Below are 21,733 nucleotides of genomic sequence, written 5' to 3'. Positions count from 1 at the left end.
GCCTGCCTCAGATGGAGCCAGGAAAGTGGTAAAGTATATTGCAAGCCTTGGGGGAGGGGTGGGCTCAGGAAAGTCATGAGAGTCACAGACAAATGGCCAGCCAATAGCAGAAGCTTCCAGAGAAAGCAACAGCAGAACAGGCTAGCCAGAGCTCACCCAGGACATCCCTGCAGGGCTCCCTCTGCTGTGGGGTCCCTGAGCACCCTTCTGGCTCCACCTCTCCTCTGTTCTTTTTTTAACATTTATTATTTATTTATTTATTTATTTGAGACAGTGAAAGGGGGAAAGAGAGAAAAATGGGTGTGCCAGGGCCTCCAGCCACTATAAATGAACCCCAGGCACATGTACCACCTTGTGTATCTGGCTAACATGGGTCCTGAGGAATCGAACCGAGGTCCTTAAGCTTTGCAGGCAAATGCCTTAACCACTAAGCCATCACTCCAGCCTTCCCCTCTGTTATTACCACAGGCCCAGGGACAAAATGGGAAAAGCCTGTGTCTAGGCCCAGGGAAGGGTGTTGCCCAAGGCCCTAGCCGCCATGCCTAAGCAGCTATCCATAGGACATGGACTCCTCTAACCAGAGATGCTGCAGGTCAGGACCAGGGCTTCCTAATGGCCTCATGTTGAAGGTCTTATTTCTTATTTATTTATTTGAGACAGAAAGGGGGAGATAGAGATAGAGAGTGAGTGAGAATGGGCGCCCCAGGCCCTCTAGCCACTTCAAACGAACTCCAGACACATGCACCACCATGTGCATCTGGCTTATGTGGGACCTGGAGAGTTGAACCTGGGTCCTTAGGCTTCGCAGGCAAATGCCTTAACTGCTAAGCCATCTCTCCAGCCCAAAGATCTTATTTCTAGGGGAATACTGGCTCCTATATGTGTGCAGTCCCCTCTCACCCCCACCCCCAGCCCCATTTGCCACTTCTAAATCTAAACTAGCCAGTCTTCCTTCCACAGGAAGGGCTGACTGAGCGCCAGACAGACAGACCCAGTCCCATGCTGCGCGGCTGCACAACAAGCGAAAGCCTTCAGTGGCCAGCGAGGGCACCCCTGAAGTAGCTCTGGGCAGTAACTGAATGCACAATTGTGGCACCTGCATAATCAGGACACCGTCCGTTGCATACATGCAGCTCTGAGCCCAGAGAGGCACAGCTGCTGACCTGAGATCACACAGCTGGAGTTTCTTGTTAGAAGGGCTAGGAGGCAAACCTAGCTCCTGGGTCTAGCCTTCCCAACTGCAACCCTAGGAGACCAAGCCAGATACCACAAGCACTTAAACAGCCACCCTGCCTGCCCCTCTGGCCCAGGGCCAAACACCAGCACGCTGGGATTGCCAGGCTGGGAAACCCCAAACACCAAGGGGCCAGAATAACTCTCCAGAGCTGCTCCCTTCTCCAGGCAGAGCCAGACCAGAGCTGCAGGGCCACCAGGATACACGTGCTTAATGCAAGGGTGCACTCCAGTGCACGAGGCCCCTCTGGCTCCAGATGTGATCTGCCCACCCTTCCCCTAGGCACAGAACCAGGTTAAAGCAGGCACAAAGGAAGGGACAGGCAGCACTGGGCACAGGAGTTCAGCCCATCCAGGCTCCTAGAACGGTCAAGCTGGGCGAAGCAGGACTGTCACTAGAAGCAAAGACTTCCCCAGGCAGCTGAGGGGTGGCAGGAGCCCACTGCTGTGTGTGTTTCCACAGCCCAGCTTCTCCCTTGGGGCTAAGTCAAAGCCAGACCCAGAACCCACAGCTGCAGTCACTTCCACAGACCAGCTACGGCCCTAGGGCTGGCTTCAAGACCCCTCCTGAATCACCAGCTCTTTCTCCAGCTACTGTGTCAGCTGGGAACTGGGAACCCCTATGCCACAGCTCCCTCAAATGAACCTGCAATTTCAGCTCAGTGATGGGGTGCTCACCACCCCTAGGGACACTTCTGGCTTTAAGTCTGATCTGGAGCAAGCCAAGCCTGGCCTCCTTGCTATACCTCCGCCCCCATTTCACTGTTCTGGGATGAACTCCAAAGCCACTGAGGGGAGTCAGGGTCCCTTACCTTCAGGAACTGCTGCCCCAGAGGTCCCTCATAACTCATGACATCCGCTAGCAAAGCAGGGTGAACAGCCCAACTTCATAGAGTGGGAAGGGGGGCTCTGCCACGGTCCAGTGAGAGAAGGTGGTGTCTGCTTGTTCCCTTGGCTCAGGGGGTCCCATGATTCAAGTGTGTCTAATCAGCGCAGCCCCTCCCAGAAGCCACTGAGTCATTCCAGTGGATCTTCTCCGAGGCATTTGTTACCGTGGGAAAGAGCTGCTGGCAGAGCTCTGAGCTGCTGCAGGACATGAGCACCTGAGAATGAAGCCACTAGAGAGACACCCCTGCGTCCCACCATGCCCAAAGCTCAGCAAATCCTGAACATTGCAATCACATGGGACCTACACCCAGGATACAACACCTCTTTTCAGATTAAGACAGCTCCAATTTCTGTCACCTGCAACTGAGAATCCCTGGGCCCATGGTGAGCTTTCTGACCTCACGTGTCGTGCCCAGACAGCATTCATAACCCCTCCGTGGGTGCAGAATTGAGAAGCAGGATTTCATTCACTGCAGGCACAACTCGATCCAGCTTCAAAGTCTCTAGAGGAGAGCTGGGCCACTCGCTCTTGTCACCATGTCTCAGGCTCCACAGCTCATACCCTGCCAGGCCACAGAAGACATAGGGCAGAGGGGAAGCAAGAGACCCAGAGATGCGGGAGTCTTGGATATCTCCAGAAGCCCCCTTCAAGAGGACTGGGGACCCAGAGTCATGCTCAAGTATAAAGCAATGCAAACAAGCAGCCTGGTACCTGCTGAGCTTCCTGCAGCCCCGGGTCCTAGGATTTGAATGTAAACAAAAATCTGAGTTCTTACCGTGTGCCTAGCACTGGTCCCTTAAATCTGTACGGCGTGTAGACTAACACTTCCTATTTCATGGATGTGGACGCTGAGGCCCAGGGAGGCTCAGTCACAGCCCACAGGCCCATTCCTGCCCTTCCTCCCATAACGCCTGGGACTGCACAACAGCAAATAGGCCAGGGGATAAGTGGAGCCCTATGTGTACTTCCCTCTGCTCTTCAGGGGCGGGGGCAATGCCAGGCAGCAGGATCCAGCGAGGCAGGGCTGTGACCTCCTCACAAACCAAATGCACCCAAGTTGCTCATCAAGGATGGGACTGGACAGCCAGGCCTTGGTACTGCTCAGAGTATCCTTCCCCTGAGGAACCTGCAAGCAAGATGGAGCCTGGGCACCCCATACCTGGCAGTAGACTGTTCCAGACCACCCACAGCTGCCTCGGATGAGACAGGGAACCCACTTCCTTACCCAGACAGCTGGCAGGAACTCCAGCCTGGCTTTCTCAGCAAGTATAACAGCTACAGAGAACCTAGGGCCCTGGTGGCCTCAGAAAGGGGAAGTAGGGGCCTTAAGTATAAAGGGATCTTCAGTGGCAGGCTTGTGAGGAGGAGAGGCCCCATTGGGCCTTGGGCCCAGCCCCACCCTGACAATCTATGGTCACAAACACAGCAGCCCCATCTCTCCCAGGTCTAGGAGGGGGACCGCTGGCAGGGGTGGGCACTGTCATGAGCAGCTGTAGCCTACTTGCTGAGGGGCTCTCATATGGCACCATCTCCCTCAGGAGACCCTGGGAGCAAGGGTTCCTGTTTTTGCTTTGTTGGTCCTGGTCCCTGAGCTAGAACCTTCTCTATTCCTCCACGTCTACACTTCTCTCCAAGGCCCTGCGTCAGCCTTCCCACGGGATCCAGGGAGGATCTGCCGCAGCTGGTCCTAGCCTGTACATGTAAATCAAAGACAAGGGTGGACCTTCAGTAGCAAGGGTGAGGATGTAAGGCCCAAGGGTGACCAGGGAGGCCACTGGCAGAGGAGAAACCAGGAACAGGGGTCATCCTCAATGGAGTGGAGGGACCTGTGCCTTGATGCATCACACCGTTGCTAGGTCCTGAAGTCTGTTCCAGCCTTACACTGCAGAGAACTAGCAGTGCCACTCAGACTCTGCCAGGACACTGGTTTCCTCACTGGATGGCCACGGTGTCTACAAAGTCATAAAGTCAGAAGGCCAAGCTTACAGGGACAAAAGGGTATATAAGAGAAAGGCCCGGGGCTGGAGAGTTTGCTTAGTGGTTAAGGCACATGCCTGCGAAGCCTAAGGACCCAGGTTCAATTCTCCAGGTCCCATGTAAGTCAGATGCACATGATGGTGCATGTGTCTTGAGTTCTTTTGCAGTAGCTAGAGGCTCTGGTGTGCCATTCTCCCTCTCTCGTTTTCTCTCTGTCTCTGTCTTTCTCTCTCTGTCTCTGTCTCTCTCTGTCACAAATAAATAAATAATAAATGTTGGGCTGGAGAGATGGCTTAGTGGTTAAATGCTTGCCTGTGAAGCCTAAGGACCCCAGTTCGAGGCTCAGTTCCCCAGGACTCACATTAACCAGATGCACAAGGGGGCGCACGCATCTGGAGTTCGTTTCCAGTTGTGGGAAGCCCTGGCGCGCCCATTCTCTCTCTCTCTGTCGATCTCAAATAAATAAATAAAAATTTTAAAAATTAATCTTTGAGAGAGAGATAGGCCCTGTCCAGGTTGAGGAGGCCCTGCAGGACCACAGCCCAGCTTTAAAACCCAACTTAGAAAGCGAGGAGTGATGGGAGCAGGCCCTGGCCAGGTCTTGCACCTATCCCTGTCTCCTGAGAACAGCCGGACGAGCCCCAAGCAGGGCAAATGCTGGAGGCTCTCAGTGCTGCTTAGCCAGCTCTGACCCCTCCACAAGCCACCTGCCATTCCCTCCCCAACCTGTAGGCTGATCTCATCCAACCCTGGGTCCAGAGATCTTGCATGCAATTCACCAACCTGTTTTATGACCCTGGTCAAACCCCTGGCCTGAGCTGGGCCAGGGGTTTGACCTTCGTGCAGGAAAATGACGTGTCAGGCCTCTGACCAACTCTGGTCTGGGCTGCACAGGGCTGGGTAGAGGCTGACTCACTCTGTGAAGAGCATGAGGGATGACGACCCACAGAAGGGGAAGGCTGGCGGCATCGCCTGGGCCCAGAGGGCTAATTCGAGGCCGAGGGAGAGAGCTGTACTGCAAGTGGAAATCTTTTTTTTTTTTGTTCTTTTTAACATATTTTTATTTATTTGCAAGCAAACAGAGACAGAGTGAGAGAGATAGAATGGGTGTGCTAGGGCCTCTAGCTGCTACAAATGAACTCCAGATGCAGGTGCCACTTTGTACATTTGGCTTTACATGGGTAGAGGGGAATCGAACCTGGGTCTTTAGGCTTTGCAGGCAAGTGTCTTAACTGCTGAGCCAGCTCCCTGGCCCAGAAACCCTTTCTTCTTCTCCTTCTTCTCCTTCTCCTCCTTCTTCTTTTTTTTTTGTGAGACAGTGTCTTGCTATAGCCCAGGCTGACCTGGAATTCACTATGTAGTCTCAGGGTGGCCTTGAACTTATGGCGATCCTCCTACCTTTGCCTCCCAAGTGCTGGGATTAAAGGTGTGCACCACCACACCCAGCTCTTCCTTCTACTTCTTTTCACTGCAAAGCAGGACTTCTAGGTGTCTCTCCTGTTTGCTTGTGACAAGGTCTCCCTATGTAGCCTAGATTAGCCTCAAACTCCAGATCCTCCCACCTCAGCCTCCCAAGTACTGAGCGCTGGTATCACAGAAGTGCCTTTAGAGAACCTTTTCTTTAACATGTAAACATTGCAGATCCCCTTTTCTCCCAGTTCTGGCAAGGGCTGGGTGGAGCCTGCCCAGGAAAAGCTGACCATTTGTTCGTTCATTCATTCATTCACTTATCTGCTTTCATTCCTTCAAGGGGACAGCAACACCAATGTGCCAGGCACCTGGCTAATGCCAGGTACCTGGCTAGAGCCAGGCAAGCTCCAGAAGCTCCCCACACCATGTCTGTTAGGGCTACATACGGTGAGGGGCAAGCAAAGGCCATACTGACCATACAGCAGCCAGGCTTCCCAAGGCCCCACCCCACGTCACCATTCATGATTCATTTCATGAGTGCTGCCCTCCCTGGCTGCCTCCCACCCTTCAGAATGGAAAGACTTTCACACTCACACGTAACAGGTTTCTGATCCCATTTCCCTTGATAAGGAAGCGCAGAAAAGGGAAGTCTAACTGGCCTTCAGGGACCTCAGTGGTGCCACGCTGGTCCTAGACGGGGGGCCAGGAGGCTGTCCACTGGCCTCTCACTTTTCCCAGAGTCCAACCCAGACACTGACTCACTGTGGCAGCAAGACATGAAGGAGGCTGGCAGGTAGGAGAAAAGCCCCATTTGTCCCTAGGATCCCTGAGGGCAGAAAGAGCTTCGGTTGAGGCTCCTCTCCTGCAATCCAAGTCCCCCGCTGACAAAAACAGCATAGTGCAAAGGGCAGAGAGCTGGCCAGAGTCGCCGATGATGCGGATGACTTCCAAAGAGGGGAAAAAACCAACCGTGAGGGCAGTTCCATGTGACACTGGTCGGGGGAGACCTTTCTAACCCAACATAAGCCCAAGAAGCATGAAGACAAGACTGACAAACTGAACTATGTAAATAAACGAAACTGGGCTGGAGAGATGGCTCAGCGGTTAAGGCACTTGTTTACAAAGCCTGATGGCCCGGGTTCTATTCCCCAGAACCCACGTAAAAACAGATGCACAAAGTGGTGCATGCATCTGGAGTTCATTTGTAGTGGCAAGAGGCCCTGACACGCTATCTCTTTCTCTCTCTCTCTCTATTTCTCTCTCTCTTTCTCCTCGCAAATAAATAAATAAAACATTTTTTTTTTCAATGTAGGGTCTCACTCTAGTCCAGGCTGACCTGGAATTCACTATGGAGTCTCAGGGTGGCCTCAAACTCATCCTCCTACCTCTGCCTCCCAAGTACTGGGATTGAAGGTGTGCGCCACCACACCCAGCCAAAATAGATTTTTTCTTTTTTTTTTTTTTAAATATTTTTTGTCATTTTTATTTCTTTATTTGAGAGTGACAGAGAGGGAGAGAAAGAGACAGATAGAAAGGGAATGGGCGCGCCAGGGCTTCCAGCCACTGCAAACGAACTCCAGATGCGTGCGCCCCCTTGTGCATCTGGCTAACATGGGTCCTGGGGAATTGAGCCTTGAACCGGGGTCCTTAGGCATCACAGGCAAGCACTTAACCGCTAAGCCATCTCTCCAGCCCCAAAATAGATTTTTTCTAAAAAAGAAGAATAGACAAAACTTACCATGTGGGGAAAGAAACTACCAAAAGCATAGCTGAGGGCTAGACAGATGGCACAGTGTTTAAGTGCACTTCCTGTGCAAACATGAGGGCCCGGGGGGACCTGAGACTCCCCCAGTTCTATTCCCCCACCACCCATGTAGACAGCTGGGTGTGGCCTATGGGGCACAGAGGCTGGAGAACCACTGCTGCCAGCTCTAGAATCAGTAAAAGACTCTGTCTCAAGGAAAACCAAGTGAGCGAGTGATGGAGGGGAGTGCCTGACATTCTCCTCTGGCCTCCACAGGTGTGCCCATGGGGCACCGCATCAGCACCGAGACATACATGCACCACACACGCAGTACACATACTGTGGACACGCACAAAAACACAACTGAAAGAGAAATGGCGAAGAAGAGAACATATTTGCAACTCATCTCACAAGAAGGTAACCTCCATCATATACAGAGTTCTACAAATCAAAAGATCAGGGGCTGGTAAGATGGCTCAGCAGTTAAGGTGCTTGCCTGAAAAAACTAACAACCTGGGGTTCGATTCCCCAGTAGCCATGTAAAGCCAGATGAGCAAGGTGGTGCATGTGTCTAAAGTTCGTTTGCAGTGGCTGGAGGTCCTAGTGCAGCCATTCTCTCTCTCTCTCTCTCTCTCTCTCTCTCTCTCTCAAACAAATAAAGTATTTTTAAAAATCAAAAGACCAGTGATTGTGATGGGGAGGTAATATGATGGAGAATGGAATTTCAAAGGGGAAAGTGGGGGGGGGGAGAGGAAGGGAATTAATATGGGATATTTTTTATAATCATGGAAAATGCTAATAAAAATTTTTAAAAAAATAAAAAGACCAATAAACCATTAGAAAAATAAGAGAAACACATGAACAGAAAAGTAAACTCAAATAGCTTCTAAACATGTGGAGAAAAGGATGAATTTACTCTATAATAAAAATGCAAAGAGTTCCAGGCGTGGTGGCGCATGCCTTTAATCCCTGAACTCAGGAGGCAGAGGTAGGAGGATCACCGTGAGTTCGAGGCCACCCTGAGACTACAGAATGAATTCCAGGTCAGCGTGGGCTAGAATGAGGCCCTACCTCAAAAAAAAAAAAAAAAAAAAGTAAATTAAAACTAACACAATTTTTTTTAAACCTGTTAGATTGGCAAAGATTACTACATGTCGTAAGCCTGTAAACCACACGCTGACATTCACTCCGGGTGGGACTGTAAACCAGCTCAATCCCTGGGAGAGCAGGAAGTCCCAAGCATGCAGGCATACCTTTGGACTTAGCACATCTCCGCTAATAATTGGTCACGCACACACTCCCACACATATGCAGTGGCACACACACAAGATTCCTTGCCACACTGGTTCGTGACAGCGAATGACTAAAAGCGTGTCTACTGGTCCGTGAAACCCATTACAAGGCAAACATCCTCCGAAGGCCGCACAAGCAGCTGTCCACAGTGGGCACAGCTTCCAAGCGCCCTGCGAAAACTCCACATGGCCAAAGCCAGGCCTGGATAGATCCAGTCAGAACGAAACACTGAAAAAAACAACTTCACTCAGGACTCAGTGGCTAAGTCCCACTTCTCGTTTTCAGTTTCTATTTCTATTGTCACACTACTTGTACAGCTAAAAAGAAAAAAATCTTAATTAAAAAAAATGAATCCAAGCTCTGTGACTCAGTTTCCTCTTTTAGAGGAGGAGGAGAAGAGCAGTCTGACCACAGAGCTCGGGGGTGGGGGGGTCACGCAAGTAGGATGCTGAACTTAAGCCTGGCACAAAGTGCCAACATCTAGGTGAGCCTATTATCGAACAAGAAAAAAGGGCCAAGAGTGTGGGAGTGAGTGAGCTGGAGAGCACCGCTTCCCTCCAACCCCATCTGAAGCCCATAGCACTTCGTGGGCGGGGGGTGGTGGTCACCCCACCCTTATTCTGGACTAGCTGTGGTTGCCAGTTCCGACTGGCTTTCAGATCCAGCTAGCATCACAGCCACTGGGGCTTGAGGAAGTGGCTATGTAGTAACCTGCATTGTGCTGGGGACCAATGCTTCTGGTCTGAGCAGGTAGAGCTGAGAGGAGACATTCCAGACATCCCGAGTTTCCCAGGCCTCCCAGGCCCCCTGGTGACACATGCTTATAGACCAGCTTCCGAGGAGCGGATGGGTGAGGGCGCCCTCACCTCACTGCCAGTCTTGGCACTCAACTCTGCCACCCTAACCCACTCATCCAAAGCTCACTGGCTAGGGGATACTTGGGCTGGGATTTGAACTTAGGCCTGCTCCAAGGCTCAGGCTGTTTCTTTTTTCGTTTGTTTGTTTCTTTTTATGTATTTATTTGACAGACAGAGTGAGAAAGAAGCAGACACACAGAGAGAACGGATGCCAGGGCCTCCAGCCACTGCAAACAAACTCCAGATGCATGCGCCACCTTGTGCATCTGGCTTACGTGGGTCCTGGGGAATCGAGGCTCGAACCAGAGGCCTTAGGCTCCACAGGCAAGCGCTTAACCACTAAGCCATCATTCGAGCCCCCTTGGGCTGTTTCTTGACCTTCTACCTGCATCCCCTAAGGTGCACTGAGCCTGGCAGGATGGACACAAAAAGCTACATCCACGTCCACAGTGGCCCCTGATCACAGCTGGTGCTGGGCCCAGCATCTCCTCATCCCCTTTAGAGATAAAGATCTCCCGTACAAATAAACAAGTAAAAGGTGTGACGAGTCCCACAGAAGAGCAAGTCGCTGAACGAACAGCCCAGCATCAGGCCATTTTTGGTGTAGGGCCCTCTTTCTGCGCTGCATCTCTAGTGAACTTCCTTTAGGAAATGCTGACTTTGGAGTCTCCAAGACCCACCCCCCAAACTCCTCCCACTAGAAGCTTCCCTGGGCAGAAGTGGCTCCCCATTTGTGGCAGTGTGGGGAGCACCTCAGGCTAGGAGCCCCACCTCCACCTCCATCTCCACCTGTGCCTGAATCAGACAGGGTGGAGAACTAGCCAGTACGCCAGATAGTGAATCTGGGACCAGCCTGACCTTGCCTCTCCTGGGTGGATGTGAGACGAGAGGCCCAGGGGACAAACTTGGGTCTTGCCTCTCTCTTTGGGGCTCAGCTGCCAATCTTGGGAAGTTTCTGGGTGGGGATTCCATCTGTCCTAGAAAGCTCAAGCAAGGAGACAGCTCCCAGTGACAACCAGCAGATGTTCTTAGACATTGCAGCAAGCAGCCAGCCTCAGTTTCCCCACCTACCCCAGGCAAGACAATGCAGGGTGCAGCCCAGCTCTGTCTCTCCCCAGCTCTGTGACCCAAGGAATGCTTCACCTTCTCTGGGCCTGGTGGCTCTGGGGCCTCCGAGGTCTCTTCCCACTCAGCAGAAGGACAGACAGAAGTGAGTGGCCTGACCCACCAGAACTCAGCAAGGCACGCAGGGATCCCAGCAAGTGCCCTGTCCCAAAGAACAAGCCTAAAGCAACCTCCTGGCCTAGAGGCCCCAGCACAGCCTGCACAGCACCAACTGTGGAAAGGTCCAAGAGCCTGATCTCCCCAGACTTCCTGAGACCCCATGGAGGCTATCGGAGCCTCAGGCTAAGAGCCGGAAGTACCCTTCTACAGAGGAAGCAGCCCCCTAGCCCTTACACCACAGCCTGGCTTCCGGAGCCGCACCCATGCATGGGCTCAGGAGGCCTTCACTAGAAGATACTCCTGAGCTTGAATCTCCACTCTAGATCCCTCAGCAGACTTCACCTTCCAGAGCCAGGCTGTGAGCTGGGCACTCAGGATCTGCCACAGAGCCTCCATCCCAGCAGCCCCTGCCCCTGGAAACCCAGGCCTCCCAGGGTCCTGCACCTGACCCAGACCCCGAGATGAATCCCAGACGTCACTCACCCCTGGCTAAACATTCCTCCTCAGCTCCACCGGCCTCCCTAGTGGCTATAAAATCTGACTTATTTCAGCTTCCCTAAATAAGCCCCACCCTTTCATCCCCAGGCCTGGGGCCTAAAACCACAGCACCCCCGTCTGGCCAACTACCGCCACCTTTCTGCGCCACCTCCACCAGGCTCAGAGCCCACCTTGGCTTCCCCAGTGTGGCATTTCCACCAGAGCACAGGCCACTCTTGCCTGTCAGTGCCTGGCCACGAGGCGCCTCCCTAAAGGTTGCGCCCCTGGGCCACCCACCGCCCAGTCTTCTGGATCCCACATTGCCTGACACAGCAGATACAGAAGCTGTACCCCACACTGCCAACCTCTGACCTCCCCAGCCCCATGTGGCTGCTAGAGACTCAGTTTCCCACCTGAGTAACAGCATAAAGCCCATCTCCCTCAGGGCTCCTGGCCATAAAGCCCCATTATAAACCCACAAATGCTGAAAGGGGCAGATGTGGGCACAGCCCAGGCCCAGACCCAGGCCCATCCCACATCTGCCCCCTCCACTCCTGCCCACACAGACCCGGAGCACGCTGCTGAAGCCACAGTACCTGTGTGGCTCCTGTGGAGGGGCGGGCGCCACGTGGTCAGCTGGCTAAATGACAAAGGAACCGGCAGGGGGAGCGAGGTGCAGAGAGTGGGTCCCGCTCTCCCCTGGAGGAGCTGGGTAGCCTTAGGTGGGTTTGTCAACCTCTCTGGGCCTTAGTTTTCTCATCTAAAGAATGGACTGGTATGGTCTGGAGAGATGGCTTAGCGGTTAAGCGCTTGCCTGTGAAGCCTAAGGACCCCGGTTCGAAGCTTGATTCCCCAGGACCCACGTTAGCCAGATGCACAAGGGGGCGCACACGTCTGGAGTTTGTTTGCAGTGGCTGGAGGCCACTGGTGTGCCCATTCTCTCTCTCTCTCTCTCTCTCTCTCTGCCTCTTTCTCTGTCACTCTCAAATAAATTAAAAAAAAAAAAAAGAATGGACTGGTAATGGTACCTAATTCTAAGGGGTTTGGTCACATCAAGAAGGTTGGCAGCCTAACAATCCTTGATGTAGAACCAGGAAAACGCTCCCCAACCCCTCAAAACAAGTTTTCCCTTACTTCCCTGCCAGACCACGGGGCCTGAGAAAGGGGTGTAGATGTGCTGGCTCTCCAACGACCCCCCCCCTGCATTATCACACACCTCCCGAAGGACTGAGTGATGGCTTCAGGGCATCTGGGAGTTTCAAAAGAGGCCTCTCCCATCAGGGCCCCATTAGAGCAGCAAGGCCAGCTCACATCAAAGGGTTCTCCTCCCCAGCCAGATGGGGCCCTAGAGACAGGTGGGAGAGGCCAGGCGGGGCTGCACACCACACAGAAGGGAGGCCCCATCCCTGCCCCCTAAAACTGGTAGGAAGTAGAGTCAACCTGTCCACTTCAGAAGTGGGGAGACTGAGGCCAGAAGGAGGAAGTGACAATTCCCAGAGATTGACAACAGGGGCAGATCAGCCCACCAGAGAAGTCCATGGTCCACATGCCATTGACTGAGCGAGAGAACAGGAGGCATGCCCATGAATGCTCTGCCCTCCCACAGAGCCGACCAGGGAGGCACACTGCAGTGACCGCGACCATTGCCGAGCATGCTGGGCCTCACTCTCCTCACCTACGCCCCAGAATCCTGGGTCTCTCCCTGCTTAGCAGGTCAAAGAACTGATCTGAGTCAGCTGGGCCTGGGGCAGGGAACTGGGCCATTTCCGAGGTTGACAGTGGGGCCTGAGCCCTGGAAGTCAGGGGCCCTAATGGGGCACTGTGGACCAGGTGACAATTCAGGCTCAGGGTCCTAAGAGCTAGCAGTGACACCTCTCTTTGTGTACCCCTCTTCTCCTTGCCTTCCTTGAGACAATAGGGGAGTGAGCTCCTTCTGGAAGCCAGTTCTGGGACCCAGGGCCAAGGCCACCCCTCCTGCCCTGTCATCTCCAGCTAGATCTTGACACCCAGAGAGGAAAAAGAGAAAGGGGCCCTGTGGGCCAGGAAGCACAGTGAGAAGAGAATATTGTTGCAGAGACCTCACTGAGATGCCCCTTCAACTCAAGTGCAGAGAATTCCTTTCAGTGGCAAACTGAGTGTTTGGGGGAGGGGGAGGCATGACACAGGGATGGCACAGAGGTATAATAAGAGGATACAGGGCTAGAGAGATGGCTTAGTGGTTAAGGTGCTGGCCTGAAAAGCCTAAGGACCCAGGTTTGATTCCCCAGGACCCATGAAAGCTAGATACCCGGATGGCGCATGCATCTGGAGTTCGTTTACAGTGGCTGAAGGCCCCAGCTGGCCCAGAGAGGACAGAGGGACAAGGGGCGGTGCTAGAGAGGGAGGACAGGATAGACAGGAGGCCCAGAATGCCAAAAGACAGGGGTCCACATGTGATACCCAAGGAGGAGAAGCTGACTCAACACTGCTAGAGACACCAGAACCACAGGCCTCCTCCCAGCCCTACCCATTTTTACTTCCCATGTTCACCAGGGAGTGCCCGGTTTCCCACCCATGACATACTAATAACAAATACTTCCACATGGGTCCCAGTTCCTCCAGGCTAGAGCAGACCGTGCCACCTCGTTCAGTCCTTAGACCACTGGACTCACTAGAAGCCGACAGTAAGATACCCCACGGATGCAGAAACAAGCTAACCCCCCCCCCCCCGCCGCTGCCCCCACACAGTGGGGAGAAAGGGAGGCTTAAACCTGGCCGCCAGACCAGACTATGATGCAGTCAGGCTCTGCTGCAAGCAGGGACAACCCATGTCTCTCTGGCAGTAGGTCAGATGTGGCCTGACTTGTGCAAACTGAGCTCTACTCCCAGCTCTGGGCTGCACAGGCCTTTGTAGCCTAGTGAGGGCCTCCTTCCCAAAGCCCAAGAACGTAGACTAGGGTGACTGTGACAATCTCTCTGCTTCTGGGAGAACCCACATCAGCCTCCAACCAGGCTAAGCCGCACCCTACGCCCAGTCATAGGAGAAGGGTTGCCATCAGCTCAGTGTGAAGGAGTCCCATGCCTCAATCCTTAAGAAAAGGAGGGGCCGGGGCAACACGAAGACACAGGCCACCCAGCTACCGGGGCCTAGCCAAGCAATGGTAGAATGAATGACAAGGATGCATGGCCTCAGTGCAGATGCCACCTTCCTGCTGAGGCTGGACGCAACCAAGAAATTACACCTGAGCCGGGCGTGGTGGCGCACGCCTTTAATCCCAGCACTCGGGAGGCAGAGGTAGGAGGATCGCTGTGAGTTCGAGGTCACACTGAGACTACATAGTGAATTCCAGGTCAGCCTGAACCAGAGTGAGACCCTACCTCGAAAAACCAAAAAAAAAAAAAAAAAAAAAAAAAAGAAAGAAAGAAAGAAATTACACCTGGTTGGGGGACTCATCTTGACCCATGTGGGTCAAGATATGGGGGTCAGACAAGGCATGGGGGCTCCCTTAGAGGAAGTACCATTAGCCCTCTGTTTTCTGCTTGATCCTATCTTTCACAGGAGATAAGGAATGTTGTTCCAACCCTGCTCCCATCCTCAGCTGCAGTGGCCCACTATGCATCTGGGGTTCACAGGTGAGCAGCCAGGAGTACAAACCCAGCCTAGGACAAAAAAGCCTCCACCAAGCCTCTGATTTCTCTGTAAAGTAGGAGTCAATGACGTCTACCACATAGGTAGGAGAGGCCATAGTGGGTAAAACCAGTAGTCACACACTGTCAAGGTGGGTGCGGTATCCCCAAGGCAGCATCAAGCTGGATCCTTGTCTTCCCTCTGAGAAGCACCTTTGGCCTGTCACTCCTGCCCACTCCTCACCCCACCCACCTGCGTTCCCTAGAGCCCACAGGGAATACTCCAGACCAGTTCCTGGTATGGAAGTCCTCCAAGGCCACCCATCACCTCAACCCTAGACAATCACTAGAACATTCTTTTCAGCAAACTCTCCTGAGGCCTCTGCCTCCATGTTGCTCCTGCCTTCCCCACTAAGGCCACAGAGTCTGCAACAGTCCTCTAGCACCCCTCCGTCCCCCTCACACCTGCAACACCTGGAACCAGGAGCCCCAGGAAAGCCCTGAAGACCCCAAGGCACACTGGAAGACAGGAAGACACCCGGTCGACACAGCTTTCCCTAGTCTCAGGCCTACACTTCCTGTGGCGCCCCTCACTGCAAACCTCCTCCGAAGCCAGCCCTCATCATTTCAGCCTCTCCTTCAGCTTGGCCAGGACAATAGTGTGCAAAGGCTACATCTTCCTCAAAGATTTTTTTTTTTTTTTTACTAAAACTCACTCGAACATGAAACACTTAAATTTTTTATTGGCCAAGTCCTCCTGAAGACCTGAGGCCCACAGTCCATGCCCTAGGATCCACTGAGCTAGCTCACCCCTTATGTCCACCGCCTGCATGTCGGTGGCAGAGAAATGGTGACAACCCAGTCACAGAACCTTCCAGACAAAGTCAGCTCATGCTACAGCCTCCAGTCTAGGCCTTCAAGGTCTGCATAGCTCCACATCCAGGCACCATACCACCTTTCCCAGAGGTCAGCCAAGGAGGAAGACTCCAGTCTCAGCTGTGCCTGCCCCTGAACCAATGCGGTGACACGAAGCAGAGGCTCTGTGTACATGTGCCACCTCCAGGTGGCCTTGGGCTGGAACGGATGCAGAGAGGGTAGACAATTTTCTTTTCCTAAAGTGTTTTCGTTTTCTGTCTCTTAGGCCACATTCAAGATTTTTTTCAAGATTTTTTTTAAGTATTTTTTTTTTTCTTTTTTGTGGTGCTGGGGATGGAACCCAGAGCTTCACCCATGCAAAGCAAGAATTCTACCACCGAACTGCACCCATCACCCACTCTCAGCGTTGCTGCTCTTTTGTTGTTTTGTTTAATAAATTCTCTTGTCAATTTTTATTTTCTGTGAGAAAAATAAAGTGTACTTATAAATCTAAAATCACAACCTTAAAAAAAAAAAAAAACACAAAGTGGGCATTTGAGTCTGTCTGTGGTTCCCAGAATTCCAGGTAGACAGAGCCAAGTGAACAACATCGCGGTTACAGCGGCACTGTCTGCCAGGCTGGGGAGAAGCCGCTGACAAGTTGTTTCAGGTCCCTGGTGGGGAGCTACCCCCCACACCCCGCTGTCTGCTCAGGATGCCAAGGGGCCCCTCTCCCCACCAGCCCTGCCCAACCCACCAGCAGCCACCAGCAGCCGGGCCGGCCGGTGAGCACGCCTCCCTCCCACATGCCTGGGGCCTGTCCTATTCTACCTTCAGGCCCAAGCCCGGTGACAGACACGACCCCATGCCCGAATCCCACTTTACCTGGCTCCCTGGGAGGGTCACGGCAGCCAGGCCAGGCTCTGTGCCTGCAGGGAGGTGGCCGGGCTCTCACTGTCCTGGCTCAGAAGGCGTCCAGTCTCACACATGAGAAGGCTCCCTCCACCGGCTGGCTACCTAAATGAGAGTGAGTCACATCTGGGACCCACCACTTCCTGCTCCACAGCAGTGGCGGTGGCGACAGAGGAGCTAAGGCTGGGCCTTCAGCTCGGCTCAGCTCAACTCAGCTCCCACTGAGGGGCTGGGGAGGGGGGGACTCTCCCAGCCAGCCAGCCAGCAAGCCCGCCACAGGAATAGGGGGAGCTGCCAGGCTGAGCTCCCAGCTCCAATGACTTCATGGAAATTTGAAGCTTGAAGCTGGAACAATTTTGAAAAAAAAAATAATAATAAAATAAGAACCAAAAACCTCCATTAGAAGCCCCAAGACGACTGCTCCAACTAGAGAGCAAATGCATACTTACTAAGCAATTAAAGCAGACAGCCTGGCACGAGCTGGGAGGCTGGGCAACTCCCAGACAGGCCCCCTCCCTCCTTGTCCTCGTTCCTTCCGTTCCTTTCTATAGTGAGTAGCCCAGGGCATGGCCTGAGAGGTCACAAGTGTTTCTTCATCACACATCCACCCCTGAAGGGGCCAGAGCAGGGCTGAGGTCCAAGCGCAACCTCGGACTCTGAATCCAAGCCTTTGACTTAAATCCAGCTCCCCTTCCATCATGTCAGGCCTTAATTTGCCCCGTGCGATCATGGGGCGCTCAGTGGTCCTTCGTGAAGGGCTAGAAAGCAGCCCAGCAGGGGCTTCTTAAGACAGAGGGGGAGGCACCCTGCTGGGACCATGAGAAGCTTTCCTTATCACATATCACAACTTGGGTTGCTGGGGTTATTTTCTAAGCACCCCAATGTGTGAGGTCCTCAAAGCAAGTGCGTGGATCCCCCTCCCACATCTGGGGACTCTCCTGGTCTGGGCCTCTGGCCCCTGCACCTTCTCCGCTGTGAGCTATCATCCCACAGGTGGCCATATTGCTGGGAGCCCCATATCTGCTGCCCAGCACCAACACCAGCATTCAGCACGCACTAGCCAAGTGCCCCAAACGCAGGTGCCATTTCAGAGCCATCCTGTGCAGGGGGACTACTAGATGGCCCAAAGGTCTGATACAATTTAGGATCCACACAGAGCTTTGGACTGTTCCAGCAGCTACAGGAGGTAATGAGGAACCTCGTGAAGAGGCTAGCCATTGCTATCCCTTCCTTTCAGCAGCTAACTCCCAGGCCCGGGTTCCAAAGCTGAAAAGGAAGGCACCACGAAGGAAAGGAAGAGGCAAGCGCAGAACTGGGGAAAGACACGTGCGACACGTGTGACTGACAAAAAGTCTCCTCTCCCAAATATGCACAGATCATCCACCAATTAGTAACAAGACTTTTAAAGTGGGGGGCTGGGGAGATGCCTTAAGGAGCTTGCCTGCAAATCCTGAGGACCCGGGTTTGATTCTCTAGTAGCCAGCTGCATAAGGTGGTGCAGGCATCTGAGATCTCTGCAGTGCCTGGAGGCCCTAGCAGGCTCACACTTGCTCACTTGCTCTCTGTCTCTATCTGTGTGTGTGTGTCTCTCTCTCTGCCTCGTTCTCTCTCAAATATTTTTTTTTCCTTTTTAAAATTTTATTTGAGAGAGAGAGAGAGAGAATTGGCATGCCAGGACCTCAGCCAAATAAATTTTAATTTTTTTTTAAATGGGCAATAGCCAAGCATACTGGGATACACACATAATCTCAGACACTCAGGATCTGAGACAGAAGGATCACTTCAGCCCAGACGTTTCAGGTCAGCCTGAGCAACACAGCAAGATCCTGCTACAAACCATCAGAAAACACAGGCCAAAGATATAAGCAGGTTTTTTAACAGAGATACTCAAATGATGAATAATGCAAAAAAAAAAAAAAAGGTAGCGAATAGCATGACCCCACCAGCAAGTGATGTCACCACACGAGAACAACTGATAGGAAAACACCAAGTTTTGACAAGGGCATGGGGCAACCCCAGCTCTTGCATCCTGCTGAAAGGAATGGAAAACTGCTCGGTGCGGTGATTCTGCATTGGGTGTTTGCACAAGACACAAGCATATGCGTTCACAAAAGAATAGTACTCAAATATGTAGATTAGCCATGACTGTCAATGAGAAACAGCTCACCCGCTCCACAATGGTAGAGGGATAAGCATCTTCAGAGATCCACATGAAAAGAACAGGCTGTATTGACAGCACAGGCGTATCGCCGAGCCAGAAGGCAAAGGAAGAGAGCCATGCATGACAGGGCACACGCTGCCATGCACTTGGAACATCATCTGCCGTGACAGAGGGACCGTCGGTGCCCCTAGGGAGCCTGCTGATGTACAGGGGACACAAAGGACCTCCTAGGGACAAAAGGGCTCTACATCCCAGGCTAGAGCAGGTGACACAAGTTATGTGGAAATAACCTCTTCACTCACCCACTTAACACCATCCACCAGCGTCCTTGACTGTTGGTAAATTACACATCCTTTTTCAATGAGAATTGACTAATCCCTAGCCATTTGTTTATTCAGGAAGTTTGGTGCTAGACACTGTGAGACTCCTGGGCCTGACTTGAGCCAGAAGACAAGGACCCATTGAAAGAAGGACGACATGGGAATGAGAGGTGGGTCCTGGCCCTGCCAAGAACCTGCTGGGGAAAGCAGTGAGCAGGAGTGTGCCTTACCCTGGGAATCCTCTGGGGAAAGGAGATGGGAGCCATCTGCCTCATTACTATGTTTTTAAATTTTTATTTATTTATTACAAAGACAGAGAAAAAACAGGCACACCAGGGCCTCAAGCCATTGCAAACAAGCCAGATATATGTGCCACCATGTGCATCTGGCTTACATGGGTACAGGGAAATCAAACCTGGGTCCTTAGGCTTCACAGGCCTTAACTGCTAAGCCATCTCTCCAGCTCTTCATTATTATTATTATTATTATTATTATTATTATTATAATTATATTTTTTTGTTTTTTTTTAATTTACTTGAGAGCGACGGACAGAGAGAGAGAAAGAGGCAGAGAGAGAGACACACACACACACATAGAGAGAGAGACATAGAGAGAGAGAGAGAATGGGCACAACAGGGCCTCCAGTAACTGCAAACCAACTCCAGACGTGTGTGCCTCCTTGTGCATCTGGCTAACGTGGGTCCTGGGGAACCGAGCCTCGAACTGGGGTCCTTAGGCTTCACAGGCAAGCGCTTAACCACTGAGCCATCTCTCTAGCCCAAAGAGGAGCCTCCTTAAGATAGACAGTCCCCCAAGACTTACAAGCTCTGGCCCACAGTGTTCCGAACTCTTCTGGGTGGAGATTTCACCTTTCCAAGTCCCCCCACCCCCTACCGCCCAGCCTGGCAGTCCCGGTCCTACCTGGGAAGCAGCCGACAGGGAAACTGGTTTCTAAAGGTTCTACCACTCACTGAATCTTCCCTGTTCAGAAGCCTACCTAGCATCCCTCCTGGGGCTGGGGACACAGGGACTCAGACTCCTTACAAGTCCCCAGGCCAGAAGAGGCACAGCACACAGATCTAGGGAGAATCACCACTAAGGAAGATCTGCGCTCTGGACTCCAGAGCCACCTAAGCACCTGAGGACGGGCTGGGTCTGTACGCAGAGGGGACCTGAAGTGAAGCTTCCACATGGAGGCTAGGCAGGGACAAACTACAACAAAACAAGGCACAGTTATCAGCCAGCCAAGTGTCAAACAATACCAAGTGCTGAGCAAACAGCATGGCCCATGTGTGGAGGTCTGGTGTCATGGGAGAAACCTCATAGCACCCTAGTGAGTGCCTTACAAACTGTGGGCAGCTTCTTGGGGGAAGACAGGTGTGAAGAAGGAAGCAGCCCCTCCCCCCATTCCCAGCCACCATCTTGCTCCCAGGAAACAAGGACTCAACACACTCCCACCCAGTCCTGACCAGGGTGTGAGTAATCAGCTGGCCACTCGCCCCAGCCCAGTCCCTTAACCAGGGACAATGAAGAGCTCTGCAGTGACACTTCTGTGAATGACCTCACCCAAACCACAGGATTTCAGCAAGTCCATCTGCAAAGCCAGGGCAATACTGACCAATTCCCTGGGGGGCTGTGAGGGCTCCGTGAGCAGTGCGTTAGTAACTCCTCAGTGAAAGACAACGGGCAGGGACTGGTGAGAGAAGCTGTCCTTACAATCTGTTGCAGTCCGGTTCGCATTGCTGGTAGAAATCACCTAACCAAGAGCAGCTTCTGGGAAAAAGAGTTTTATTTTGGCTTACAGGCTCGAGGGGAAGCTTCACGATGGCAGGGGAACACGATGGCATGAGCAGAAGGTGGACATCACCCCCTGGCCAACATAAGATGGACCACAGCAACAGGAGGGTGTGCCAAACACTGGCATGGGAAAACTGGCTATAAAGCCCATAAGCCCGCCCCAACAATACACTCCCTTCGGGAGGCATTAATTCCCAAATCTCCATCAGCTGGGGAGCTAGCATTCAGAACACCTAAGTTTATGGGGGACACCTGAATGAATCAAACCACCACATTCCACCCCTGGCCCCCATAAACTGATATCCATACATGATGTAAAATACAATGCATTCAGTCTGACTTTAAAAGTCCCCATAGTTTTTATCAATTCCAATGATGTTCATACATCCCCATAGTTCAAGATCTTTTAAGTGAGCCGTAATACCAAAAAATAACCTCAAAAAACCCATAATGGCACAGAATAAATATTCACACTGCAATAGATGGCATTGGGCATAGCAAAGAAACATTCAACCAATACAAGATTTAAAGAACTGGAACAAATAAACTCTGTAGCTTCAAGTCTAGCAACTCTAGCCAGTGACAAATCTTCAAGTCCAATAATTCTAACCAGCAACAAGTCTCTGGCATTCCAATTCCGCCCCCCCAGCTAGGCTACTCACAGTCCTGGGAACTTCATCGGGGCCAGCAGCTCCTTGGCAGCCATCTCATGGTCCCGGCATCTCCACTGGGTCTCCACTGCAAGCCACGGTTCATCCTCATGGCCCCATGGGGTCTCTATGCAGGCAACCAGCAAACCCGCTTCACACTGCCCATGGCCATTTCCAAAACAAGACTGTGTTGCAAACTCAATGACCAGCATTTCTTATACTCCACGATAACAGGTAGGGTGCCAATTTGTTAATCCAGGGGGGAATAAAGCAGACTTTGAAGAATAGGACACTCCTTGAGCACCCAGGCCCCTTTCAAAAGAGTCTA

At 52.5% G+C, this 21,733-nt stretch overlaps 1 protein-coding gene across 8 annotated transcripts in view; it reads right to left on the bottom strand.

The window, feature by feature from the left end:
* The window catches only part of Adcy7 (adenylate cyclase 7), a 58,690-nt gene that overhangs the window by 23,900 nt on the left and 13,057 nt on the right, over window positions 1-21,733 (bottom strand). For 2 of the 8 annotated variants that reach the window (XM_045151384.1, XM_045151385.1), the window contains exon 1: window positions 16,451-16,713. The exons of 1 other annotated variant lie outside the window; for it this stretch is intronic. The gene's annotated coding sequence lies outside the window, so the exon portion shown is untranslated. Of the gene's footprint in view, window positions 1-2,045; window positions 2,068-6,103; window positions 6,120-6,271; window positions 6,294-16,450; window positions 16,714-21,733 lie in introns of those variants that run through there. 5 more of the 8 variants (XM_004664849.2, XM_045151383.1, XM_045151380.1 and 2 more) reach the window with 4 other exon arrangements.

This window comes from Jaculus jaculus, chromosome 1 (assembly GCF_020740685.1).
Source record: "Jaculus jaculus isolate mJacJac1 chromosome 1, mJacJac1.mat.Y.cur, whole genome shotgun sequence".
NCBI classification, from domain to species: Eukaryota; Metazoa; Chordata; class Mammalia; order Rodentia; family Dipodidae; genus Jaculus; species Jaculus jaculus.
This window is presented reverse-complemented; position numbering and strand designations above follow the sequence as displayed.